The sequence below is a fragment of the Aulonocara sp. 'chitande type north' Nkhata Bay genome, linkage group LG11, assembly GCF_057382095.1.
Source record: "Aulonocara sp. 'chitande type north' Nkhata Bay isolate Kocher_YH1m ecotype deep benthic linkage group LG11, A_spYH_male_GT1.1, whole genome shotgun sequence".
Taxonomy (NCBI): Eukaryota; Metazoa; Chordata; class Actinopteri; order Cichliformes; family Cichlidae; genus Aulonocara; species Aulonocara sp. 'chitande type north' Nkhata Bay.
In genome coordinates this window covers 19,510,805-19,535,993 of record NC_141354.1, presented here as the reverse complement: position 1 = coordinate 19,535,993, position 25,189 = coordinate 19,510,805, and the positions used below count along the sequence as shown (strand labels likewise).

The window sequence follows — 25,189 nt, the reverse complement described above, 5'->3', positions numbered from 1 at the left end:
GAGTGCTGGCCTACCAGAAATACTCCAAGAGCACATTGACGACTCATCCAGGAGGTCACTGAAGAACTCCAAACAACATCTACAGAACTGAGGGCCTCTCTTAAATCAGTTAAGGTCAGAGTTTATGATTCAACAATGAGAAAGAGACTTGAATAAAATTGTCATCCATGGGAGAGTCCAAGACAAAAACCACTCTTGATTAAAAAAGAACAAAAAGGCTCGTCTCATATTTGCCAGAAAACATCTTGATCCCCAAGACTTTTGGGAATATATTCTGTGGACTGACGAGACAAAAGTTTGATCCCTGTTACATTTGGAGGAAAGCAGTAAATCTGATTGGTGCTTTGGCATGACCTTTAAAGGGTTTGAAGAGTATGAAGGTCCTGTTTATGTGCCTAGATTTAAACAATTCTGCAAAGAAGAGCAGCCTAGAACTCTTCCCCAGTAATGTGAAAGACTCATCGTCAGTTATTGCAAACACCTGATTGCAGCTCTTGCTGCTAGTGGTGATAAATCAAGTTATTAGATTTGGGTGACCCCATTCCTTTAATAAATAAAATCATCATTTAAAAACTGCATTTTGTATTTTCTCTGATTATCTAATATTAAAATTTGTTTGATTTGAAACATAGACGTCTTACATATATGCAAAAATATTTTCACCTTCCTGTATGTCAGCGTACTCTGTGCTCCAAAGGTGTCCTTTGGGGACCAGAGTTAGCGAGATAGGTTTGCATCATTCACAGGAAGCAGTTCCAGTCACTTTATGGCCACTTTTGCGGCCCAGTTCCTTCCACTTTCCATCAGATGTGAGTGACTGGATAACAGAGGAATTTTGTTCCTTGAGGCATGTTAGATTACAGCTGTCTAAGCCCTCCACATGAAGCCATGTGCTTCAGATTAAACACTTTAAATCTCTTGAGGGAGCTGCAGCGACGGCCACTTTCATGAATTGTCCTGTGATGCATTATAATAGCTTTGTGTCTGCACTCACCTGTTGATTTTTCTTTTTTTGTAAATGTGTATATATTGTACAAATTCTGTATTCTCCTTGCACACACCACTATAATATAACATTCATAAGCAAGGCTTTTGGGCCGGTCCAGACTGAAAAGTAAGCCCTCTGTCAGACTCCCAGTGAGGCTGTTTTTTGTGACCTACAAATGCTTGAGAAAGCACACACACACCTTCACATACACATGTTCGGGCTTGTTGGCTCCCCAGTCATGTATCCTGGTCAAGGTGAAGAGGGTGGGGGGGCGGGGGCAGGTAGAGCTGTAAAAATGCAGACACATGGAGATGAGAGGAGGGAACGAGGGACAGATCTCACACATCCTGCCGACAGCCGCCCTGGTGTTGTCAGTCTAAAGCTGACGGGCCAGAATCTGTGGGAAATGGGGAAAACTGAGCTGACTGCAACCTCTGGCTTTAAAGTCACAAAACACAGCACCCATGAAAATGAAGTCATTCTGGCAAAGGGTGTTTTGATGCAGATTATTCTTTCCGCTCAGCTACCGCAGATCCTGCAGGGTAAACGAGGACATGGACACGTATATGTTTACAAGCGCAGATTATAATTTCGGGAAAATTACAGCTTTCGAATTCCTCCTGTCATTTCCACTATCGTGACGCTGTGTGTGGCACCGTGCTGCAGGAGAGCCGCCAGGCACCAGCAAACCCAGACAAAGACAGTCAGTCAGGTAGATCATTAGTGGTTTTAGCAACATAAAAGCTCATAACACACTATGTTATGTTATTATCTCAGCAGCCACGGTACTCACATTGTTTTGGCCTTTAGCAATATGTAGGGTGGAGAGCTTCCTGTTTGCCGTGCCACCTTTTAAGGGAGTGGAATTAGCTGTGTATGTGGAGACTAACTGCCCTCTTTCCTTGGCCTCCACATCCATGCCTTGCAACTGGAAACCAAGCGAGGAATGGTCACATGATCGAGATGGCTGTTTCTGCTGCCTGCAAATAAGGTCGTATTAGCAGAGCAGGGCAGGGGCATAGAGGGTTTTTACAGCAGATTGGACACATGGCCTTTTGGCTTGTCTGGTTACTGGACCCTCATATAGAGATATGTGATACTAGGCTTGGGTAACACGAGGATATATTGTAGAGTGTGAAGGCTGAAACCATTTTAAGGCCGTTCATGAAGAGTTTAGTGGCCAGAAGTGTTTTAGTTGTGTTGAAATGATAAAATTGACGGCTTTGATGATATTTCCTAAAAAATAATTATAAATCAATCTCTTGTTCTAGCTTTTTTTCTGATTCAGTGATTGAACAAGTGTTATCTGTTACAAAGCCTGTCTTCATACACATACAGTAATAGAAACTTGCCTGCTGCCGTGACTGTTCTGGGGTACAAAGGGGTTAAAACAGGGTATAATTTGGAGTGTGGAGATGTTTACCAAGAACGATCAGGATAGGATAGTCCAGCAAATGTTCAAACATAGGATAAAAAATGGACCTCTCAAAACAGCAGCTATGCCCATCTTTTATTTACAGTATATACACATACAGTTAAATGAACTCTGTGCTCATGCCTTCTAATGATTTATTATCTCTTCATATATAAACTATAGCAAATACAAAACTAACAGGTCCCATTTATTATATTAATAGGCAAATTAGTAGTTTGGAAACACTTGTCACTTTTTAGACACAGGCTAAACATAACAGATGAAACAAGACACAGACGGACCCAGTAAACATCCCCTAAAACCTGCTGAAAACCACCAAAGCTTGTAATTAATTTTCTGTTCATTTCGAAAATAAAAAATTAGAAGAGGCTCTGCGTGAAGCAAAAAGCAGAAAGTATATCTGGTTATTCTGTCCTAAAATGACATTTTATGACATCACTAAAATACAAAAGCATGCATGCACACTATAAATCTAAATTCCCAGTCTCCTTCTGTCTTTTCTCTGTCTTTCACACACATTGAGGTGTAAAGAAAGCTGTTATCTTTGCAACGGTGCAGCACACCTCATTTGTGCTCTGACAGTGCGACGTCTGCAGTTTGCACCTAGAGGAGCAGGATTAGTATGAAGATATCGTGGAGTGTTCCTTTAGTATCTGCCAGAGGTTTCACAGCTGCACTGTGCTTTCCTCAGTCAGTGTCATTGCTTCCTTTAACTCTCTTCTCGCCCCAGCGTGCTCAGGAGAAGTCATTCTTACCTTGAGCACGGGGGGTTAGAAGAGGCAGTAATGCTATTATGAGTCGTTAAGCTGCGGCTCTGTTTGTCATACTTTTCCTTCACGCCGCGCTCCATTCACGTCTCGATCGACCCGATCCACCCGTTTGACACCGTTCCACCCCCCACGCAACCTGAGGCTACATGTTCACAGGGGGCCTCTATTTACTTTTTTTTCCCTCCACATTATTTTCAGATGTGCTATGGCATGTTCTTGGCAGTGCCGAGAACTTTGCATGTCTTTAGCGCCCATGGCGTAGAGCGCTGGAAGTTGAAAATGTTTTATTTTTCTCAGCATGCCACGCTTCAGACGAGTTTTGGGGAGTCGTGCTGCTATTGCAGCGACCGGCGCTTTTCATATGCATGTGTTTAGTGCTGCTGGAGCTGAAAAAGAAGTGCTTGGTAGGCACAAGTGTATCTCAGATTTCTCTCTGGTCTCGCTCTGCCCTTTCTGCAGCTTTCCTTTCCCCTGTTGGCTTCTCGTTTTTTTTTTTTTTAAATCTCTTTAGCCCGTTCCCTCTCTTTTTACTCCTCCTGCTGCCCCTCCCTCTACTTTTACCCCTCTTTGTGTACCCCTTTCTCGCCCTCTGCTCATATTTTCCCTGTCTGTGTTATGTGGGATTTCATGCAGTACTGAGTGAAACCTCCGATCAGCAGCAGCAAGACTGGACAGAGCCGGAGTTGTTCCTCAGAAAGGCCACACAGCAGTGTGAGATTGACGGGGTGTGTAGCCAGATGCGTTCTGCTTCACTGCACTGTGTGTGTGTTTCTGAATACGTGTGTTTGTCATTTGCAGGATGGAGGGATGAATGCAGACTTAAGTGGATGAGAGAATGATAGAAATGGAGGGAAACAGAGGCCAGGGGAGCTGGCTTTGCTTTTGTTGGGTTTACATAATTAATGTTTTGTTAAACAGAACTGTGTCTACACACAGTATCAGCTCTGATCACCAATGCAAATATTGTCAAGAGGATAAGCATGGAAAACACTCAAAATGCTTCACAGTGGGCTAAACGAAGCTCGCGTACACATTCATTACTCTGGTGGTTGTAAGTAATTAAATTCCAGGTAATGAAAAGCCAAAAACACTCATTACCTTTTCCTCAGAGCCACTCAGATGCTTTTGAATCCCTGTGTCAATTTATTACCAGCTACAAGGATGAGTCTTGACTGCATCAAGACCAGCTTTAGTCTTTCATTGGTTTGTTCTGCTCTTTTTGGAGCCACCCTGCGATAAACCTGTTTGTTAAAGGGCTTTATGGACAAATTTAACGTGACTCAACTTGATCATCAACATTTGGGACGGAGATTAAATCAGTGTTGTGAGCGTGTATTCTTGTGTGTACTTTTCTGTTGAGTGGCGCTTACAGTTGTTTGTCATTCAGTGGCATAAGGGCTCCAGAGAAACCGCCATGATTAGCCTCCCGCCCCTGGGACCGTATAGCTTACCAGGACCTGCTCTGTCAGCACCAAACAGGACATTTATCACACACTCCGCTTCGCTACTGCTGACCCACACGGCACACGAGCAACTATGCAAACACAGAAAGATAAACACAAATATACAGATAACGGAAATGTGTGTGCATAAATGTAACGTTAGTACTGGTAATACTAACACACAATAAGACAAAATAAACAGTGTGCTGAAAACACACACACAGACACACACAGTGATACCCTAGTCTAACACTACTATAGTCTGTATATAAGAGATGGAGAAAGCCACTGAAAATTGAGGCAAGTGTGACCCTGCCTAAAACGTCATATTGCTGAAGGTCGCTCAGCGCTGGACCCAGAGGATCTCTCTGTCCACAGACCGCCATTCAAAAAGTGTCTTCTCCTGTCAAATATTAAGTACATAGTTTTCTATCATTTGTAGTTCTTTAAAAAACAACAATTCTATCATCAGGCATAAACTGTGGCATGTTTCCAAAGAGGCCCGGGGTTCAGGTGTCATTCACCTGCTCCGATCAGATGTTCAAATGTGACCACTTCTGTTTTCGATTTTTGTTTCTTTGCGTATAAAATCTTGACTAACACGGTCACAATAGCTCTAGAAACCATGACAGAAATCACTTTTTCTTAGAGGCTATATACATGCTTTTTCCTCTTATGCGTAGACATTGGTACTAATAGAAAGCAAACAATAGAAGACAAGCTTTCTCTTAAAAAATGGGAATATATAATTAGCCAATCCAATGGCAGCAATTCAGTATATTTAGACATGTAAACATTATCAAGATGACCAAACTGAGGTCAAACTGCTGCATTGGAATGAGGAAGAAAGGTGATATTTTTCTCACAGGGTTTACAGAGAATGGTCTGAAAAAAAGAAAGAAACTATCCAGTGGGTGAAAATGCCCCTCTGATGTCAGAGGTCAGAGGGGAAAGGTCAAATTGCTTTGAGTTAATTGAAAGGCAACCAAGGTATGTAGAACAGCATCTCCTATACACCTTTAGCCTTGAAGCAGATGGACTAGAGCAGCAGAAGACCACACTGAAGGCAGCTCCTGTTAGCTGGGAACAGGAAACTGAGGCTACAGTTTACACGGGCTCACCAAAATTGGTCAACAGAAGGTTGGGAAACCATTGCTGAGCATGTTCAATGCAGCTGAAGTCGTGCCACAAAGAATTAAAGCAGTTCTGAGGGCAAAAGGGTCCAACTTGGTACTAGCAAGGTGGGCCTAATGAAGTGGCCGGTGGCTGTATTAAAAAATGTTGATTAGTATGTTTGCTTGAACACAAGTTAGCTTTTTTTCTAGAGTATAAGCATAATGGACCCTGTGCTACTTGTGTCACTCTATTTTTAACCAAAACTACAGAATTCTTTAATTGAATACACTAAACACAAGACTGAGTGTTTACCATGTTAAAAAAAAAACTAATTTCATCCTCCAGTCTGTGTACGCTTACTTTTTTTTATTATTTTGCTTTCACTACAAATTTAAAGCAATGATTTTGAAATATAAAATAGCAGAAGGAAAGATTTTTGTGGAAACGATCAATGACTAAAGATGAATTAAAAATGCTCTTTTCTTCTTCATTAGACCCATTGTGTGCACACTCAGACCCATACACACAGGTGAAGCAGTGCCATTGCAGTCTGACTCACCAGGCTCTGTAGCATGTGACTGTAATTCAGCCTCAGAGCCCCATAAGTCATATGTATAATGCACAGCGTGGAGCTGCATAGCAGTAGTTAACATTACTGAATCACTTTGATGAATAACTGCAGGTGAAATGGCTTTAATGTGTTCCTGACTTATTGTTGGGGGTTAGTGATAACCCTCCAGGAAGTCATATTAATAATGTATCTGGAAGTAATTCCCACATTTTGTCTTCATTTTCTCGTAATCATTCAAATGTATGTTAAGTATTAGCACTACCATTAAATCACTGTAAGCTAATCATTTATGGACAGTGATTTTTTGTAACCAGAACTTCAGTGAAGTAATAAGTTACTAATGTTTTTCACATACTAACATTACTAATGTTAATATTAATGTTTACTGAATGAAAAATATTTTGACTTTAATGTTTTATGTGAAAAAACAACAACAAGACTTTAGAAGACTTTCCCTTCGAGTTTAGGAAATATCAAAGGCAATACTTAAGCAATATTGATAAGTATTGTAGTTCCAGCCCTGGTGAATGCATATTAACAGTTATAGTCTTTACACTATGTTGGTTTGTCCTGTCAGGCTGTGAGGCTGTTGCATGTCTGTTTTGCTCTGCTTGTCATTAGATGGGTGGTATTAAGTCGATTGTATGATCCATACTTGAACCCTCTGCAGCTCATGTCTCATCTCTCAGCACTCTTTGTCCTTGCTGGAAACGTAACGTGTTCCTTTGAGTGTCTGTGAAGTCAATACTACATTTGTTAGAATCAGGGCCCCAGAAGAGGGACCCTCAGAGTTCATCATTGGCTTATTAGATGCGTTTGTCTCCTATTGACCTGCGAGGCCTGCCGTATGATCCACAGCTTAATCCTCTGTGTATATGTGTGTGTGTGTGTGTGTGTGTGTGTGTGTGTGTGTGTGTGTATATATATATATATATATATATATATATATATATATATATATATATATATATATATATATCTTAGGGGTGCAACGATATTCGTATCGATATTGAACCGTTCGATACAGTGCTTTCGGTTCGGTACGCATATGTATCGAACAATACAAAATTTTTAATTTATTTTATCAACTTTCCTTCTGACGATGCTGTCTGTGTTGAGCGCTCAGTGAATCTGCGTTCGACTACTCCGCCTAGGCTCGACAGTGCAGCCTAGGCGGAGTAGTCGAACGCAGATTCACTGAGCGCTCAACACAGACAGCATCATCAGAAGGAAGAGCGCAGGGCAAGCTAGCGAGACAGAAGTTAAGCTCTCCTTACAACATGGACCTCCCCCACCCTCATTCAGATCTGGCGTTTGGAATTATTTTGGTTTTCATGTGACGTATGACCCTGAAGGTAAGCGAGTCATGCACTAAAGTAAAACAGTATGTTGGATGTGCCATGCAATGCTCAATTACATGGGTGGGAGCTAGTGTGTTAGCGCAGTTAGCTCGTTAACGTGTTGGCCGTCTAGCCCCATGCACAGGGCGATCGGCGGTAGCTCGTTAACGGAGATTTGCCGTGTTGTGGCGTTAAGGTCATTTCAACGAGATTAACCTGAAAGCACTAGTGGGAACACAACGAATATGACTGCACATTTACGCCGACATCATCCTAGTGCAAAGACAAGTGGAAGCAGAAAAAAAACAAGCAAGCATGCTACTAACTTTAGCCGAGTCATTTAGACAGCTGTTAGCACATGATTCTCCTTATGCTGCTGAGAATATAGCCCAGAAGAAGCGGATAGTATAGCTTTTATTTTGGAAAGAGACATTTCTCTGTAATAAACTCTCTTTTTCCAAAGATGAGTGATTCCTCAATCAGATACAGGGCTCGCAATATCGCTAGCCCGACGTCCCGGGGCTAGCGATCTTTTCAGTCGGGCTACCAAAATCTATCTCTGCCCTGCCCGTCGGGCTATTGTAGGAAGGAAAAATATATGTCAATGCTTTTGCATTCTTTCAGAAATGTAGTTGGGTAATTATGTCATTGGCATCGGTGAGCCACTGTCAATATGTGACATATTGAAATCGCGTTTGAATTTGCGCTTGTTTTTTTGCTTTCACTTTGCAATGACAGCACTGATCTGTGAGTGATGATAATTTGTGCACCAATTCCTCTGACATAGTCTTATTAATTGTTAGCTTACTATGCAAACATGACAAGTGAAATCTCCCGCAGCAAGCTTAAACATGTGAGAGGTTGATCGCGCAGAGAATCGCTGAGCTTATGTGAGTGCGTGTGTAAAAGCAGCAGGATTTATATTTGACTACGATGACCTTCACAGACAGATATATATTTTAGTTCTGCTGAGCCAAATAAGACAGGTCAGGGTGAAGAAGTGACAGCCAAAGAAAAGCTTACCACAAAACGGAGAAGTTATGACAAATCAGACTATAAGGCAAAAAGAAAGTGCAGCTTTATGGTTTCATGGACAAAAGAATTTCTGTGGCTGCAATATGATGAGCTAAATAACCAGGGCTGCACATAAGTGGTCCGCAGGTGCGCATTCGCTGTCAAAATAAAAAACGCGCACAAGGGTTAGGGTTAAATTTAAAAACTGTACTTTTGAGTTAAAATATATATTTATAATTTTAATAAATGACAAATTAAAAAGGCATGAACATTTTTTTGTATCGAAAAAATATCGAACCGTGACACCAAAGTATCGAACCGAGTATCGATACTTTGGTGTCACGGTTCGATATTTTTTCGATACAAAAAAATGTTCATGCCTTTTTAATTTGTCATTTATTAAAATTATAAATATATATTTTAACTCAAAAGTACAGTTTTTAAATTTAACCCTAACCCTTGTGCGCGTTTTTTATTTTGACAGCGAATGCGCACCTGCGGACCACTTATGTGCAGCCCTGGTTATTTAGCTCATCATATTGCAGCCACAGAAATTCTTTTGTCCATGAAACCATAAAGCTGCACTTTCTTTTTGCCTTATAGTCTGATTTGTCATAACTTCTCCGTTTTGTGGTAAGCTTTTCTTTGGCTGTCACTTCTTCACCCTGACCTGTCTTATTTGGCTCAGCAGAACTGAAATGCTTTTACACGCTCACTCACATAAGCTCAGCGATTCTCTGCGCGATCAACCTCTCACATGTTTAAGCTGCGGGAGATTTCACTTGTCATGTTTGCATAGTAAGCTAACGATTAATAAGACGATGTCAGAGGAATTGGTGCACAAATTATCATCACTCACAGATCAGTGCTGTCGCTCTCTATACACAGTTCGCACGATTGCAAAGTGAAAGCAAAAAAACAAGCGCAAATTCAAACGCAACTTCAATATGTCACATATTGACAGTGGCTCACCGATGCCAATGACATAATTACCCAGCTACATTTCTGAAAGAATGCAAAAGCATTGACATATATTTTTCCTACAATAGCCCGACGGGCAGGGAAGAGATAGATTTTGGTAGCCCGACTGAAAAAAATCGCTAGCCCCAGGACGTCGGGCTAGCGATATTGCGAGCCCTGTATCTGATTGAGGAATCACTCATCTTTGGAAAAGAGAGTTTATTACAGAGAAATGGCTCTTTCCAAAATAAAAGCTATACTATCCGCTTCTTCTGGGCTATATTCTCAGCAGCATAAGGAGAATCATGTGCTAACAGCTGTCTAAATGACTCGGCTAAAGTTAGTAGCATGCTTGTTGTTTTTGTCTTTGCACTAGGATGATGTCGGCGTAAATGTGCAGTCATATTCGTTGTGTTCCCACTAGTGCTTTCAGGTTAATCTCGTTGAAATGACCTTAACGCCACAACACGGCAAATCTCCGTTAACGAGCTACCGCCGATCGCTCCGTGCATGGGGCTAGACGGCAAACACGTTAACGAGCTAACTGCGCTAACACACTAGTTCACACCAATGTAATTGAGCATTGCATGGCACATCCAACATACTGTTTTACTTTAGTCCATGACTCGCTTACCTTCAGGGTCATACGTCACATGAAAACCAAAATAATTCCAAACGCCAGATCTGAATGAGGTTCAATTTGCCTGTTGCAAGTAGAGCTTAACTTCTGTCTCGCTAGCTTGCCCTGCTCTCTTCCTTCTGACTATGCTGTCTGTGTTGAGCGCTCAGTGGATCTGCGCTCGACAGTGCAGCCTAGGCGGAGTAGTCGAACGCAGATTCACTGAGCGCTCAACACAGACAGCATCGTCAGAAGGAAAATTGATAAAATAAATTACAAATGTTGTATTGTTCGATACATATGCGTACCGAACCGAAAGCACTGTATCGAACGGTTCAATATCGATACGAATATCGTTGCACCCCTAATATATATTTATATATATATATATATATATATATATATATATATATATATATGTGTGTGTATATATATATATATATATATATATATATATATATATATGTATATTCATCTTTGACTGTCCTGCTGGCAGCTCTGTCAGTCTCCGTGCCACATACATAAAAGTGGCGCAGAGACTGACAGCGAATTTGTCTCGCTAAGGTTTTGGCTGTAATTGTGCCTGGAGACACGATGACCCAGTTTGAGGCAATGAAGTGATAACTGACTCAGTGTGAATCCGTTTTATGGGAAGTAAGAAAATACTGCGTATGCAAATGCAGATGCCTAAAAAGATTTCATCGTTTAGAAAGAATCTGGACCTCTTTCACATGATAATTGGTTGGTTATATATGCAAAAAATCCACAAAACTGTGGCCCATAAATTATTTTTGTGTAGTTTGGTTGTCATTAGGTTGGCACGGGTCCACATGGATCATTTTGGTGTCTGTCCTCGTCTCCAGTTGGTATTCAAGTCTGAGATCCTTTACTCTGTCAGACACTTGATGGGCAAAGTGGAAAAGCTCTTTATGAAAGCCAAACCAGCTTGTACGTACACATCACTGAGCTTTTAAGTGTGTTTATTATGCTTTATCTATTTATATTTTTTTCTGTGCTACTCTGTGGATTTCGAGAGATGCAGCCCTGCCAAAAAAAGGATTGGTCTTAACTCATTTTCTCTTCACATCATAGAGGGACTGGCAAACCCCCGAAAAGCACTGTCAAAATATATAAATATATATGTATATATGAAAGACTCATCAAGAATGAGTCCAAGTCTGTGAAAGCATTTCTTTTTTGGCTGTGAATTTAGAACTGATGGGTCCATTAGCAGCCAAATTGTCAGTAGTGAGATTTTTCTCTTAAGATGGTCTGCATAAATGTCTCGAATTCAAAGTAGGACCCCGAAACGAGTTGAATGAAGGGACAGATGTGAGAAATAATGCTCTTAATGCAACATTCTTTTTTTCTTTTTCTTTTTTTGTATGACTAAATTGCCCTTACGTCGCTCAGTAATTTCTCCCGGGCTCGATAATTGTGATACCATTCTGAAATTACGAAGAAAAGCGCAGACAGGCGCTCTTTGGTACTAATAGCCTGAGAAGAAAGCGCCTTCTTAACAGAGTTTTTATTGGTGTTCCTCTGCAGACTAGGACAGACTCGGGTCTCAGGTGAATTTCTGCAGCGGCTCTTTGTTGTCAACGCGCGGCAGGGATTTACCTGCCGTCTATTGTGGCAGGCAGGGCTCTAGACTCGAGATCCCGCCTGGTCGTCTTCTTCATTGCCTGACTGGGCCTGGAAAAATTGCTAATCATCTCCTATAATAAGTAGGATGGAGAAGGAGGCAAAATACTAGTGATGGGATTTCCGGCTCTTTTTAGAGATCCGGCTCTTTCGGTTCGGCTCACTAAAAAGAGCCGGCTCTTTCGGCTCCGAACCGGCTCTTCAGGTTGTTTTGTTGCTTTAATTAATTTATTATTAACAATAATATAAAATTATGCACAAAAGGAATTACTAACGTAAAAACAAGTGGTTTTATTTATATATGTTTATATATAAATATATGCGGTGGCCCCTAGAGACAAAACACGTACAAACTCCAAAACACATTTCTAGCATGAACTGAACTTCCAAAGCAGAGCTACTAGATCACTTAAATTACACAATTGAAAGCATGTGTGTATTGTTTGTGTATTTATACACAGGCACTCATATATATATATTCAAATAATTTTAAAAAAAGTTCATTTACCTGTTATTACCACACACCAAATCCGGTCATTGGTACTTGCTGGCTTGTGTAGCCACAAGATAACAAAGGCTCAACACTGCGCCCAGCATCCTGGAGCACTTCTGTTGTCCTTTTGTATGTGTTTTGAGTTTTTATGTGCTTCTGAGTTTTTATATGCTTCTGAGTTTTTACGTGCTTCGGAGTTTGTACGTGTTTTTACGTGTTTTGGAGTTTGTACGTGTTTTGGAGTTTGTACATGCTTCAGAGTTCGTACGTGATTTGAAGTTTGTATGTGCTTTGTCTCTAGGGGCCACCGTAAATATACTTTTATTTATTCACTCCACATAAAATGTAATAAATAAATCATATAATACAAAAATCAACTATTCACATTTCAAGTTTTAACTATTTACATTTTCAGCTTTTTCCTTTCACAAATTTAAAGTGAAAAGAACACAAAACACTGCAAACCACAACACAATTAAATATAAATTATAATAATATGAAAACTAAAAGAACATGCATATTCTCTGTCATATGGACCTGCATGAATAAACTTTCTCAATCCTTTATCATCTGCAACCGAAAATAGTTGTGGATGATTACTATACCTTTCTAATGTTGTTGTCCCTGCCTCTCTTTCTCTCTCTCTGGCTCTGTTCCTGTGCTACTGAGTGTAACTACCGCCCCTCCCCCCTCTGCCCAGCGTAAAGCACAAGGCTCGCGTGCAGAGTGAAGCGGAAAAAAAGTGCGAGAGAGAGGCTGAGAGAAAGAAAAAAAAAAAAAACCCACGTGACGGCTCGCGATAAGGAGCCGGCTCGCGTCGTTCACGTCAAAGAGCCGGCTCTAAGAGCCATTTCGTTCGCGAACGACCCATCACTACAAAATACAAACCAGTCATGAGTGGAAAGTGTCAAATGGGTGTACATAAATTTACATTTGTGAGGAATTCCGTCTCCTGCTCAAAGAGACTTTTCACTGTGCGCGATGACTGCCAAGTGCCTGTGTTTATACTGAGATGAAACTGCCAAAGGCAAGATGGTAGCTGTTATTTATGTTCAAAGACTTTGCCCGTGATTGAAAAGGCACCCCACTCTTTGATTTACCACTGTGTAACAATCAATCAATCATGAGTGTGTATGAGCTTCCCATATACTGCCCCGCTTTTCTTTTACAGCACTGGAGTTCATGTAGAAAGTCACAGGAGAAGGAGAAGAGCTGCTTTACAGCTCTGTCTGCTGATGCATCAGTCTGCAGAGACTCTACAGTTGTGCCTGGGCGCTAATGAGACATCAGTATCGCTTGTGATTTGAGAAATGAGCGATGTGAGGTTAGCATTGTTTGACATATTGCTGCTTGTTTAAAGCAGATCTTGCTGTCACTGCACTTGCACTGCACTTGCACTTGCAAACTGCATTTCGTTGCCCTGTACCTGTGCATGTGCAATGACAATAAAGTTGAATTCTATTCTAATTCTATTCTATTCCTACGGTGCAATATTCGCTCAAAAAAGCCTTCCCGCTCGCTGCTATAAGTACCTTGTTGTATTATTTATTTATTTATTTCATGTTCTCTTCTATTTGTAGACAGACGGGAGGCACTTTCACCGGCAAAGAGCAAAGGTGCAACCAAAAGCAAAGTTAAATAGGTTGAGGGAAATAATTATCTTCCCTTTATAAAAAGTTGTAATGTTTTTTTATTCCGACAGCTTCACTTTCTGGCTTTGGTGCGCAGGGTGGCAATTTCATGACTCTAAATTAATTGGATAGAGCGTGCAGCTCCAGCACATCACATGCTGTGTCTTTGGCTTATTAAAACACCTCAGCTGGTATTTTTGCTGTAATAAAAAAACAAAAACGTATTACTAATTTGTTTACGTATGGCACACACCAGCAGCTTTGAATGATAACTGTTTTCCAAAGGTGATCTCGTGTGAGGCATCTTTTTGCGACGTGTTGGATGTTTTGGGAAACTTTATCCACACATCAAGCTTTTCCAGTTTTGCATTTTGTTGCTCTTGGACACTACTGACAGGCAAGACGGTGCTTGCCCACGACTGACAAACATCTCCACTGTGTAGAATAAAACACTTGCTGTTCAAGAATAGTTACACTGAGTGACACCCTTTCTACCTATTTCAATGCAGTATTGTGTGCTTTGTTTGATTTATTTTTTTTAAATGGTTGCTGATTTTTGTTATGAAAGGGCGATGCTAACAGTAATGCGAAGTGAAGTTTTGGACAGGCTGTTTTATTGGGTTAAGTACAGACGGGGGTATTGTTGAAGGACTGATTTTGTTGATTACCTCTCAGCGGGAACCTCAAACATGAAACAAGAGTGTAACCTTCCAGGCAAAAAAAAAAAAGATTCAACGCGGTGACCAAACTGATTATCCTTGCATTCACCTTGTCATCTGAAAGCTCTGGGAGGAACAAAAAGGGAGAGAGGACAGCGAGAAAAGCCAGTAATCCCTGACGAAAGACTGATACTTTTATGCAGATTAGATGTGGAATATTTTTAACCATGCAAACTCTGGTGGATAACAAATTGTTTGCTTTGGGACTTTGACAGTTTGTTTGAATATGTAAATATTACAGGGCCAATGGGGAGCAAGAGAAGGAGGGAGAGATAAGGCTGCTCATTTGCAATCTAGTGTTGAGATCAGAAGGAGCTTGTAATAGTGCAGTAGCATGAGGTTAGGGCTTCTTGCTCTAAATTTACCCTCATGGTTTAAGTTTTGGTTAAATCTTGTACACTCTGTAAAAGTATAGTATTCTAAAGCCCACTAAAGCCCAGAACCACCCTACAACTTTACATAAAAATAAAAATGAGAACCTTCAATACGTTTGGCTGTCTCTATGTGTTAGCTTTGTGGATAATAAGAGGTCAAGAAAATGGGTGGATGGTGGACTTCTGTATGGAGGTTGCGCAGAAACAAATCGTGACGCCCGCCTGGAAAGGTCCAGCGTTTTTAAAGGGTTCACAATCAGTAGAATATTAAATCAGAGACTACGTATGCTAATTGTCTCATCAGCTTATTAAAACAAGTCTTGTGGTTGCTCTTATATCTGTAATATTTGGTTTTGTTTGTAGACACTTTGCACTGGACTTTTCGTGGAAGTAGGGAACACAGTCTGAAGGTAAAGCTCTCAGCTGACCTTTTTTTCTTGTCTCCACAAGCTTAGATAAACTTACCAGAAGTATTACTCTAGATTTTTAGGTTAAGATATAACCACAAGGTGACATGTGACTGTATCTGGGATCAGAACGCTGCCACATGGTGATTGTAACTGGCAATCTTAGGCGCTTGTGGTTTCTTCTGTTAAATTTTCTAACTCCAGAAGCTTTTTTTGATGGTGAAGTCAAATCATTATAGAATTACAGAGAGTAGCGGCACTCAGTAATTTTCTACTTTTCAGCACCACATTGTTAGCACTATCGCCAACTGTTTCCCTGCGTCATAAACTAAATGGATAAGCACAGTTACTTGGGGGTGGGGGGGGTGGGGGGGATAATTAAGGTCTGAAATTACCAAATTTTGTACCCATATGCATAGCAACACTACTGTCAGTGAGTGAACTGTTCATCAAAACCCAACTTTAGATCATGAATAAAAATTTCCATTAGCCACAGAATGAAGCATGAGGACACTCGGATGGAGCTTCCAGCAGAGCCGGTGCTCCGTTTCATTGGGATCGGTTATAAGTCAGAGGGTTTTTTTTTCTATTTTTGTAGGGAGTATGTTCCCTGTCTGCTCTGTAAATGCCTCAGAAGCTCCCAGGACAGGCTGGAGGACACGAACACGGACAACCGTACCACTCAGTACCACACTCACCGATAATTAGCAGGAAATGGATGGATGTATGGTTAGAGATCGTAATGAACAACTAACAGTCCGTTGCATGTTAGGGGTTAATACTGAATGAACACAGTGCCTGATTACGCTGGACCGTTTCTGACCAGCTCCAATTAATTTCTCGCTGGGGTTATGCACATCCACCCCTGTATATCCTCCCCTAACACCCACCTCTCCTCCTTGTGTTCATGGTCCAGAATCAGCCTAATTTTGGAGGTGACCTGCTGCTCCTGAGATTAAGTTATGTATCATTCTCCTAATCCTTGCTGACAAGTGTGTGTTAGTGCTGAAGCCAACTTCTGCAGCATGTCATCCACTAACAGATGGCATAAATCATTCTCTTAAACGCTGCATTAAGTATTAATCATTCTCAGCGCTGTCACTGTCACACTGCTCTGTGGGCCGTGGGCATGCAAAGTGTGATTAATGAAGGTGGAGATTTGAGGAGCCACTTTTCAAGCCCCCGCCCGGTTTACCTTGCATCCCCGTTGGCTGCGGAAGGACCCACGGGTCACCTGGACTTCTACAGCGATGACCTCGGAGAGTTAAAGGGGATCATTTGCAGCGTGGTGCGGCAAATCTTTGCTGTCTCATCTGGGATGGATAAAAAAACCCAAATGCATATATTTCAAAGGCCCACCCTGTATGTTTTATTTGGTATTGTGTCACCGTTTGGATTTTTTTCCGTGTCCATTTTCTTGAAGACAAAGTGGTGAAAAGAACCCAGAGGAGCGCAAGTGCAGACACATTGTTTTGTACAGCGGGAGGCACGCGATTATAGAGAAGGGAGTCTCTCATCCGCTGCGTTATCACACTTCTATATTGGATATAACCTCTGCAATATTGAGACAGAACATTTCATGAAATATGTCTCGATCACTTTTTAAGAAATAAAAAGAAAAAAAGTGATAAAACACATTTGCAAACAGGGAAATACTGGAAGTTGCCATCTGCCATCAGTGCTGAGCTACACTTTGATTGGTTGGATGTCTTTCCTTGGTTTCTTAGCACTGAATCATTCATCCTGAAATTTCTTGTGCTGATTGTTGCAAAAAGTGAAATCGAGCAACTGATTTGTGTGGATGTGGTTGCATACCTCATTTAGGCTTTCATTTAAACTCAGTTGACTCCTCCTGTCATTCTCACAAGAAAAAATGTGACAGTGTTGCAGTTACAAGATGGTAAATAGACTGGTTCTTATAAAGCACTTTTTGACTCTGTCTGAGCTGAGCTTTATACAACTACTTCATTCACACAAGCACTTCAGCTCTATCATTCATACACATTCACACTCCGATGGAGAGCAACATGGGGTTATTATCTTGCCCAAGTATATTTGGCATGCAGACCGGAGCAGACTGGGATTGAACCACCAACCTTCTGGTTAGTCTGGTCAGTGGGTGACCTGCTCTACCACCTGAGCTACAGCCACCCCACAAAAGGAGAAAGTCTGTTTGAATGATGAATTAACCAAACCTGTGTCGGTTTAATCGGTGAAGGGTGAGTTGGTGCACGCTCACGCTCTTTTAAAAAAATATGTTTCAAACGTGTGTTTCCAGTCAAGTGTCGCTACTTGAGTAAGTAATATCTTTTGGTTTACAGCACACGCCTGTATTTCTGCTTTTGTGTGAGAGAGATCTCTTGTCATCGTCCTCCATCGTGGTTCGAGTCCTTAAAGTGACTTTCGTGTTATGCTCCATGGCAGCGCTAGCTTAAGGATTAACACTCTCTTTTCCTGCTCCTCACACTCCTTTGCCACCCTTGCCCCTCGGTGTCTCAGCTTCCTGCTCTTCTTGCCAGTGCCCTTAATCTGACGTTGATGCAAAGTGAAAGACTGCCGCTCCTTTGACATCCCTTTTCAGCCCCTCTGTGTCTGGACTCCAATCTTCTGCCACTGCGTTGCATTTGCTTAGCTCCAGGGTCTGAGCTTCAAACCTCCTCCCCCTGCATCCCTCAGCTTTTCCACCACCGCCGCCGCTGCTGTGCTACTGGACCCTGAGCTGTTGCTGATGTGGTTTGGCGAGCCGTGCGAAGTGAGATACAATGCATAATTATGTTGTCAGAGGGCATCATGATGGAAACATCTCAGTCCGCAGACTTCACAATGGGAGCCTATCGCTCTGCATCCTTCTGTGTGCAGTGGTAATAAAATGGATGCTCACTCAGTCCGTGATGCCATCTAGAGAGATCCAGTTGGTGCTTGTTTTCACCAATCTGAGCAGTTGTCTACCCCCCACCCAAAGAAGAAGCCTGTTAGAGAGATTCTGACAAGAAGAACTTTTGATTTCATGACTGAAAAAGTGAATGTATTTTTAGCGAGATGCCGTAAGGCTTTTAGAAATCTTCTTTTCTTCTTTGCTATCGAGCCAGCCCTCGTCTATAGGTTCTTTTCTCTGACAGCCATAATTAGGCCGATGAGATGTTTAGCTGTTTTCTTTACGGTTTCAATAATAGCAGTGCGATTTCAGCATAGTCAGGTTTTATAATTAGGAGATGAATCCGTCTTTTAGAGGACCTTCCTGGGCGTACGCTTGTCAGTCTGGTGCTGAGGAAATGTGAAGTGAAGTGTCCCAGCAGGGATTCTCCACCACTATGGAAGACAATCGGATGATGGGAGCAGGATATTAGAGAAAAGCAGCCTTATAAAAACCCACTCAGCCCCCCACTCCAGTCTAATGACAGGTGTCCCAGGGTATTTTCACCTTTAATCTTCTCAGTGAGAGGTCTCAAACTGCTTGATCCCTGATTAAGACCCTTAACTTATTTTACTTTGGCTGAGTAATGAGGCTATAAAAGTCCCAATGTGAAGACTAGAATTAAAATGGCTCCCTGGATGCTGTCAGTATCTTGTTAAGCTTGAAAAACACTCATCACTGAAAGTATAGATTATAACTGTGTAGCATGGCGCACAAATTGAATGACTGTACTTGAAGGCAAATTAAACTATCAGACACTTGAGGATTACAGGGTGGTAGTGTTTCTGTGCTCTCAACAATTTAATTCCCCTTTCAAGACCTTTCCAAAGATATTATTACACAAAAGTGCAGCACTTAAAAAAAAAAAAAAGGGGGGGGGGGGGGGGGATCTGAAGGAGACACCTCATGAAAGGATTGGATTATTTTGTGACCTTTTACTAAATCGCATTGGTCTTTGAAAGCAGCTAAAACCTTTCACAGGGCGCTGCCATAAAAATCTATTTGAGGTGCACTTCTGTCCTGTGGAAAAAGACTCTCTCTCAAGACAAGGTGTTGCAAAGAGAGCTTTTATTCGGTGTGTATATACATTTTAGGAACAACATGTTATCTCCGCTCGGCGTTTGCCTTTGAGTACATCTTGTTCTTTAGGATTTGGTGGAGAAAAAAATGATGTAAAATAAGTGGCCATTTGAAATTATTAGCTTTTGGAGGACAAATAGCACACCAGTCAGTCATGTTTCAGTGATTTGGCTGATGCTACATATTTGATGGGCATTTGACTTGTGTTTGATGTCTTTGGCTGTCGACAGTCAAAAGAGAATTCCAAGTACTGAGAGAACTGGGTCATCTTAGATGAATTTAAGCAGAAAAATGAAAAATAGATCCGTTCAGATAAATTGGTAAGTAAAGATGTATCTCACATGCGTGGCTTAAGCTGGCACTTTATCATTGCATGTTAAGTGGAAACTTCAGTTACAAATGACGTGAATCCAGCAGTGGTAAAACATCCAGGCTTATCTCGGCGTAAAAGTGAAATTGCTCTACAGCTGTGTAGCCCCCCCGTCTCCTCCCTGACTTCTCAGTTAGCCGGAGCCTCTGCAAAGCCTCTAGTTCCCTTTTTTCAGCACAGCTCCCACGTCTGTGGCTGAATGTACGGGGAGGAGATAGCCTGGAGGTCTTCCATCAGCCAGGCTGATCAACCAGTGCAGAATTGCAACTGAGATACAGCAGGATGCAGACTGAGGGCTGTGCGGGTTCCTGTGGCGGCTCTGTCAATGCAGAGTGTAACCCCGAACATTAGCACAGATAATAAAAGGGGTTTTCCATCCACTGATAACAACATGTCGTCACTGAGCTCATGTAATCATGTCAGAGGTGATATTTTAGTTGATTTTTTAAATGTGATTTTAATGCGTTTATAAAACATAAACGTTTCCTACATCCTCTTTATTTTCCATATGGGCTTGCGGCGTGACACATTAGAAATGGAAACGGTAAATATTGACGGTGCTTTTCTTTCACTCCTTCCATCCGTTTCTTTTCGTGCACAAAGGTAAAGCACTTCAGCTCTAACATTTAGTTAAAGAAGAAAAATGTTTGGATGGGCGCTCAGAGCCCACATACGTGCACACTGCTCTTACTTTTTTCTTTCTTTCTTTTCTTTTTTTGGCAGGCAGACATATATAACAAATGAAGGCCTCTCTCACCACCAGTCTGGCACATATGCCAGGACAACGTCCTCACACTGCAGATTTCTTTCAATTTTTTTCTCGGATCTCCTCAGCGGCAGAATTACAGCATTTATGTGTGACTAGGACAGCAAAGGGAGGAATGATTTGCGTGGACTAATGTTTTTATGTTGAGCTTGATGTTGTGCAGAAAGGTCTGACAAATATATTGCGCACCTACCTGTGGATGCTTCCATTAACTCTCATTCCTGCTGAACATTTGCAAGCGCTTTTTTCCCCTTCCCTTTGCTTTAGACATATTTAAATAGTGTTTAGTAAAGTAAATATTAGAAGGAGCCATGTCATCAAATCACTTAGTCTCCAGCCTCCTGTGTGCCACAGCTTCAAAGAAAGACAGCTGCTGCCGTCAGTCAGAGGCTCCTTTAGACGCCCCCGCTTTCATAGTCCAATAAACAAGAGAGTAAAGCCACAGATGCCTGCTACACACACAGCACCGCTGCTTGTCGGCGCGGCGTAAGCCCGACCCGCCGATTTTGTGCGGAATTTATTGTGTGGCGGCCTATTGTGTTTTCCCTTTTAATATCTGAACACATGAGGAACTCATCACTGCTCTCACAGGACAGTGATTGAGGCTGCAGAAGGATCCCTGGAATAGCTTTTTCTCCGCGAAGGCTGAGTCGGAGAGTGCACGAACAGAGAAAGGAGAGATGATCAGCAGAGAGACGGAGCGGCGTCATCCAAAGGCCCTCGTCTGCCTTTTTTGTATAACTCTCTGGAAAATTTCCCTCAGAGAGTGCGGCTGCTCTCGAGCTACAGAGCCGCTGCTCGGGGTGAGCATGAGCCCATTCTTCAACTCTCACCTCCCTCACAATGGGCCAATAGTTTAATTAGCTTTCTAACAGCAAGTCTTGGCAGCCTTCCCTCTCTCTGTTCCCCACAGGATTCTCACCTCAAACACTGTCCCCTGCTGACTGGCTGGGCTCCAGTAGGCAGTGCTATTACCTCTGATCTTTCTTCCTCCTATCTCTAACTCTCAGTGTAGCATGCACGCTTAGTTTTTATTTGCAGCATTTTAATAGAGCACAAATTGCAGTTGCACTTTGATGCATGTTTTCAGTTTTTTTGTTGCCATGAAATCAGCAGCATTAGGCTGCTTCTCCTTCTTTAACATAAGGCTTTTAAACATTTTCCTTAGATGTGCAGGTCCAGGTGTGAATCCATGGGGTTCTTAGTAACGTGTGATACATTTGACTCCAAAGCACGGGGAGTGAATGGAAATTTAGATTTGTTCAAAATAGTATTTTCCACACAGGAAGCTTTGAGTGTGCCTTCAAAGTGCAGTGACTGAGGCATAGCTAATCTCTTTAAACAAGGCTCTTTGTTCCTGCCATCTACACTTGGCCTAACATGGCTGAAACATGGTCTCGGTCACAGTCCTCATCTTGTTGCTAACACAACCAGCCAGATGCGGGAACTCTTAGCGCAGGAACCTGTGTTCCCTTTTCCCTCATTGCATGATGTCGAGAGCAGACGATCTGTCAAAGCCTCACTGATTAGCCCCTGAGAGACCTGCAGGAACGCTCACACGTGCTTATTTTTTATGTCAAAAAAAAAAATCAGACACAGTGTGAAATAAAAACAACCCTGGCTTCAATTTGAGGTTGCTGCTCCTCTCATTATGCATCTGATGATTGATGTGGGGCATGTGCTTCTAGGAGGCTGATGAAGAAGTTGGCCTCTAATTTTTACTTTTCATGTGTTCTCTGAGGATTTAAGCAGGAGTCACAGCTGATGGGTGGATGTCGCCAAATATTTTAGAAAACAGTCAAATTTCACGCATATAAGCGATGATTTGAAACCATAAACTATTGAATGCTGCTGAGAATGAAGTCAGAGGGCAGGATTTATGTGCCGCGGCAGCCAGGAAAGTCGGGAATTAGGTTTATTTGGTGTCTTTTTGGCCATCTCTGCCTGAATCGAATGTGAAAGCACATCCTCATCTGTGATTGCGCCACGTCTATTCCCATTTCTCTACATGTCCATCTTTGTTTGACTGGCGGCCGGTTCGCCTTGTTTCCGTGCAGCAGCAGCGTATATAAATGAATGCTTACTGAGGCACTTGCGCACACTCCTCGTGCGTATACGAGCGAGCACTGGACTGGCCGCTTTGGCCTCAGCCACAGTGAGATTGATGCAAAACACCACACGAATGGGCAGGTGGCAGCTGCATCAGGAAACTGGTCCACAGCAGGCCAAAAGACCATGTGCTCGTGGTGCCCGGATACGAGGAGACGATCAGGTGGGCACTGACGGCTAGCTGGGTGGTAGCCCAGAAAGTGGTGGAGAGCAGGTGGAGGCTGGGGAGGAGAGGAGGAAGGAATTAAAAGGTGAAAAAGCATGCCCCTTTAGAGGAGTTTGACTTTTTACTCCCCCCTCCTACCCAAGCATTTATTATTCAGTTTTCCATTTGTCTTCAGCGCCGTGCATGTTGACACTGTTGTCATTCAGACTGACAACGCTGTTCATAAGATCCCCCATAGGATCATCATCTGAGTGCACGGAGCCATCTGGAGAAGCAGGTTGTCTATTTTTTATTTTATTTTATTTTTTTTACAGGAACTGAAGAAGAAACCCTCACTTTCACTTTACATAGGGCCAGATGTTTCATTTGTTTTGAATTTCTTTCTTTCCTGCTTTGCTTTTTCCTCCTGTTCCTTTTCTTTTCTTTCTAGGAACTGTCAGCTGTGTCCAAAATCAATCCCCCGGTCTCTCATTCACTAATAGAGGACTCCACAGTGAGCAAGCTGTTGGCCATTTTTGGCCCGTCTTTATTTTGCATCACTGCAGGTATAGACTCCTGCAATGATCAGTTGTGCAGCCATAAGATGTATTTTACACTGCGCTGTAAAATCGTTAGTAGATAGCCGTATAGATGCTTCTTTCTCAAAAACATTCAGATAAAATATGGAGGATTTATTACATATGTTTACCTGTATGTTTAACTGAGTATTTCACCTCCACCTGCTTATTGCCATTAAAATCTGTGCCAGGCACTGAGTTTCTCCTCTTATATCATTTCTGGGGGCCGTGGCAGAGCACCTGTCTGAGGACTCGTTTCAGTGCAATCCTTTTCTCCAAATCAGCCGCACAGCTCGCACACGACCCTCTCTCCACACAAATACTTAACTTCTTTTTTTAAGTAGATTTAAATACTTCTTGGCTCCCCCCCACGTGCTCCCCTAGCACAGGTGGAACTAGCCCTCTCCACTTCTAATCCCTTAAAATGTCAGGCAGAAATGGGACGATGCTCCTCGTCTGAGTATCTGGGGAGTCAGCCGTCAGCCGTCTTAAAATAGTATTCAGCCTATAACAAACTAAGAATGTTGTGCAGTCTAATTACAGTCAACACTTTGGGTTTTGCTGTCAGGCAGATTTCTTTCTTTTATTAATATGATAGATTCACACTGGCGGTTGCTCTGTCAGTTATCATTACGTAAGCTTAGCTGCGGTTTAAAACAGGTCATGTAAGGCTGCGCATCTGTATGCTAAGTTAAATGCATTTTCTGCCTTAACATTCTCTTCATTTCTATTTGTTTTTCGCTAATTTGAACTTGTCTCATTTAGAACAATCGAGTGTCCTGCAGTGAGATGTAAATCAAATGCAATCAGACCCTAAAATCTCTGTTTATTAATCAAAAAAGCTGATGCGTGCTAGTCTCTTGAATACTTTCCCCTCCATCGTGGAGATATGAGTGTTGATTTGCATAGACACAGACACAATTCTACACTGCAGGCATGTCATTAAATAATTCAAATATATCTTAGCCAAAGCACAGGGGTGTATTGGTTAGCATCGTTACCTCTAGGAGGTCCTGGATTTGAATTTATGAGCCAGCTGAGGCTTTTCTGTTTGCATGTTCTCGCCGTGCCTGCGTGACTGCTCTCCGGGTACTCCGGCTTCCTCCCACAGTCCAAAGATATGCATATAAGTTTAACTGGTGATCCTAATTTGACCGTGGCTATGAATGTGAACAATTTAGTTAGCTCTGTGACAAACCCTATGACACCAAGGATAAGGCTCCAGCACCCCGATGACCCTGAATTGGATCAGCAGAAGAAGACGGATGGATGGAGTCAACAAGAGCACAACTTGTGCTGTTTTACTGTTTTACTGCTATCACGGATTAACACCGTCATTGAACTCTTTTACTTTGGGAGGATTTTGCATCTCTCCCGATAAGTCATGGCCTTTGGAGGACATCCAAACTGCAGATTTGGCATGAAACAAACACACAGATTAAAAAACAAGAACAAAACTTAAAGATATGTTAAAGATAAAGAACAGATCAGTGATACATGCATAAGCATGTTTTTAGGATGTTATATCATGCAGAATCTTTGGGAGTTCACAAAGTGCACCACTTCTCCTCCTCTCGTTTCAAGATAAGATTTGTTTGGTAGGTTGAGTATAGAGATTGACAGACCACGTGACTTTCACGCATTGCATGCCGGGAACTCGTGGCAAAACAATCCAAGTACCGCATCAAATGCAAGCATTTGCAG

General features: G+C 42.0%; 1 protein-coding gene and 1 long non-coding RNA gene across 6 annotated transcripts in view; one reads left to right on the top strand and one right to left on the bottom strand.

The window, feature by feature from the left end:
• ptprub (protein tyrosine phosphatase receptor type Ub) overlaps positions 1–25,189 on the top strand; it is a 203,580-nt gene that overhangs the window by 18,185 nt on the left and 160,206 nt on the right. The window lies entirely within an intron of this gene.
• Positions 1,217–13,293, bottom strand: LOC147318817 (uncharacterized). Of its 2 annotated transcripts, none has more exons than XR_015131403.1 (3): positions 12,998–13,293; positions 1,782–1,968; positions 1,217–1,275 (listed from the first exon to the last, which is right to left on the bottom strand). It is a non-coding gene; the product is annotated as an uncharacterized LOC147318817 (long non-coding RNA). The 2 variants fall into 2 exon arrangements; XR_015131402.1 differs by having other exon boundaries at positions 1,274–1,385.